The following is a 4,144-nucleotide window of genomic DNA, read 5'->3' as shown; positions in this document are numbered from 1 at the left end:
CGCTAGGGTTGTATGAATATGAGTATGCAGCAAAACGAATGTTGTTCGGAGTCCCGGATGAGATCCCGGACGTCACGAGGAGTTCCGGAATGGTCCGGAGGTAAAGAATTATATATAGGAAGTGATATTTCGGCCATCGGGAAAGTTTTGGGGTCACCCGGTATTGTACCGAGACCACCGGAAGGGTCCCGGGGGTCCACCGGGTGGGGCCACCCATCCCGGAGGGCCCCAAGTGTCGAAGTGGGGAGGGGAACCAGCCCATAGTGGGCTGGTGCGCCCCCCTTGGCCCACCCCTGCGACTAGGGTTGAAACCATAGGGTGGGGGGGGGGCGCCCCACTTGCCTTGGGGGGTACTCCACCCCCCTTGGCCGCCGCCCCCTTGGGAGATTGGATCTCCCAGGGCCGGTGCCCCCCCTGGGGGCCTATATAAAGGGAGGGGGAGGGGGGCAGCCGCACCCTGAAGTTCTGGCGCCTCCCTCCCCCTGCTACACCACTTCCTCCTCCGTCACGTGCTTGGCGAAGCCCTGCCGGAGTGCTGCTGTTCCACCACCACCACGCCGTTGTGCTGCTGCTGGAGCTTTCATCATCAACCTCTCCTTCCCCCTTGCTGGATCAAGACGAAGGAGACGTCACGCTGACCGTATGTTTGTTGAACGCGGAGGTGCCATCCATTCGGCGCTAGGATCTCCGGTGATAGGATCACGACGAGAACGACTACTTCAACCCCGTTCTTTTGAACGCTTCCGCGCGATCTACAAAGTGGTATGTAGATGCTATCTCTCTCCCATGACTCGTTGCTTAGATGAACTCATAGATGGATCTTGGTGAAACCGTAGGAAAAAATTTAATTTTCTGCAACGTTCCCCAACATCAAGTGATTCAAAATCAAGTGAGTCCAAACGATCTATCTGCATGGAGTTTCTTCATGCGTACATACCAATAGACATGGTTCGCATGTCTCAAACTTTTCAAAAATGAGTGAGTCCAAAGACCCATCAACATGGAGCTTCTTCATGCGTTTTATACCAATATGACTCAAATGGTAGTGCCACAAGCAGGTGGTACTATCATTACTATCTTATATCTTTTTGGCATGAACATGTGTATCACTACGATCGAGATTCAATAAACCATTCATTTTAGGTGCAAGACCATTGAAGGTATTGTTCAAATAAATAGAGTAACCATTATTCTCCTTAAATGAATAACCCTATTGAGATAGACATAATCCAATCATGTCTATGCTCAACGCAAACACCAAATAACAATTATTTAGGTTTAACACCAATCTCGATGGTAGAGCAGGCGATGCTTGATCACATCAACCTTGGAAACACTTCCAACACACATCGTCATCTCACCTTTAGCTAGTCTCCGTTTATTCTGTAGCTCTTTTATTTCGAGTTACTAACACTTAGCAACCGAACCGGTATCTTAATACCCTGGTGCTACTAGGAGTACTAGTAAAGTACACATTTAATACAATGTATATCCAATATACTTCTGTCAACCTTGCCAACCTTCTCATCTACCAAGTATCTAGAGTAGTTCTGCTTCAGTGACTGTTCCCTCATTATAGAAGCACTTAGTCTCGGGTTTGGGTTCAACCTTGGGTTTCTTCACTGGAGCAACAACTGATTTGCCGTTTCATGAAGTACCCCTTCTTGCCCTTGCCCTTCTTGAAACTAGTGGTTTCACTAACCATCAACAATTGATGCTCCTTCTTGATTTCTACTTTCGCGGTGTCAAACATCGCGAATATTTGAAGGATCATCATATCTATCCCTGATATGTTATAGTTCATCATGAAGATCTAGTAGCTTGGTGGCAATGTCTTTGGAGAAACATCACTATCTCATCGGGAAGATTAACTCCCACTCGATTCAAGTGATTGTTGTGCCCAGACAACCTGAGTAAGCTTTTCTCCCTTAGTTTGTAGGCTAAGAAGCTCGTCGGAGGTCTTATACCTCTTAACGTGGGCACGAGCTTGAAATCCCAATTTCAGCCCTTGGAACATCTCATATGTTCCGCGACGTTTCTAAAACGTCTTTAGCGCCTCAATTCCAAACCGTTTAACATTACTGAACTATCACGTAGTCATCAAAACGTGTATGTCAGATGTTCGCAACATCCGCAGACGATGTTCGAGGTTCAGCACACCGAGCGGTGCATTAAGGACATAAGCCTTCTACGCAGTAATGAGGACAATCCTCAGTTTACGAACCCAGTCCGCATAATTGCTACTATCAACTTTCAACTAAATTTTCTCTAGGAACATATCTGAAACAGTAGAACTAAACCACGAGCTACGACATAATTTGCAAAGACCTTTTGACTATGTTCAGGATAAATAAGTTCATCTAATGAACTCCCACTTAGATAGACATCCCTCTAGTCATCTTAAGTGATACATGATCCGAGTCAACTAGGCCGTGTCCGATCATCACGTGAGACAGACTAGTCATCATCGGTGAACATCTTCATGTTGATCGTATCCACTATATGACTCATGTTTGACCTTTCGGTCTCCTGTGTTCCGAGGCCATGTCTATACATGCTAGGCTCGTCAAGTCAACCTAAGTGTTTCGCATGTGTAAATCTGGCTTACACCCGTTGTATGTGAACGTTAGAATCTATCACACCCGATCATCACGTGGTGCTTCGAAACAACGAACTTTCGCAATGGTGCACAGTTAGGGGGAACACTTTCTTGAAATTATTATGAGGGATCATCTTATTTACTACCGTCGTTCTAAGCAAATAAGATGCATAAACATGATAAACATCACATGCAATCAAATAGTGACATGATATGGCCAATATCATTTTGCTCCTTTTGATCTCCATCTTCGGGGCTCCATGATCATCATCGTCACCGGCATGACACCATGATCTGCATCATCATGATCTCCATCATCGTGTCTCCATGAAGTTGTCTCGCCAACTGATTACTTCTACTACTATAACTAATGGTTTAGCAATGAAGTAAACTAATTACATGGCAATATTCAGTGACACGCATGTCATACAATAATTAAAGACAACTCTTATGGCTCCTGCCGGTTGTCATACTCATCGACATGCAAGTCATGATTCCTATTACAAGAATATGATCAATCTCATACATCACATATATTTCATTCATCACATCCTTCTTGGCCATATCACATCACACGGCATATGCTACAAAAACAAGTTAGACGTCCTCTAATTATTGTTGCAAGTTTTTATGTGGCTGCTATAGGTTTCTAGCAAGAATGTTTCTTACCTACGCCAAAACCACAACGTGATATGCCAATTGCTATTTACCCTTCATAAGGACCTTTTTCATCGAATCCGATCCGACTAAAGTGAGAGAGACTGGCACCCGCTAACCACCTTATGCAACAAGTGCATGTCAGTCGGTGGAACCTGTCTCATGTAAGCGTATGTGTAAGGTTGGTCCGGGCCGCTTCATCCCACAATACCGTCGAAACAAGATAGGACTAGTAACGGTAAGCATATTGTACAAAATCTACGCCCACAACTACTTGTGTTCTACTCGTGCATAGAATCTACACAATAGACCTAGCTCTGATGCCACTATTGGGGATCGTTGCAGAAATTAAAAAAAATTCTACGCATCACCAAGATCAATCTATGGAGAGACTAGCAACGAGAGAGAGGGGAGTGAATCTTCATACCCTTGAAGATTGCGATGCAGAAGCATTACAAGAACGCGGATGAAGGATTCGTACTCATAGCGATTCACATCGTGGTTGATTTCGATCTAAGCGCCGAACAGCGGCGCCTCCGTGTTCAACACACGTACAGCCCAGGGATGTCTCCTCCTTGATCCAGCAAGGGGAGAGGAGAATTTTAGGGAGAGCTCCGGCAGCATGACGGCGTGGTGGTGGAGCTTGCAGTTCTCCGGCAGGGCTTCGCCAAGCACTACGGAGGAGGAGGAGGTGTTGGGGAGGGAGAGGGTTGCGCCAGGGGCAAGGGTGAAGCTCCCATGCACCTCCCTACTATATATAGGGGTGGAGGGGGCTGGTTTCTTGCCCTCCAAGTCCATTGGGGCGTTGGCAAAGGTGGGAGGAAAGAAATCCCATCATTTCCTTCCCCACTGATTGTTATCCCCCCTTTTTAGGGATCTTGATCTTAT

The sequence above is a fragment of the Triticum aestivum genome, chromosome 2B (assembly GCF_018294505.1).
Source record: "Triticum aestivum cultivar Chinese Spring chromosome 2B, IWGSC CS RefSeq v2.1, whole genome shotgun sequence".
NCBI lineage: Eukaryota > Viridiplantae > Streptophyta > Magnoliopsida > Poales > Poaceae > Triticum > Triticum aestivum.
This window is presented reverse-complemented; position numbering follows the sequence as displayed.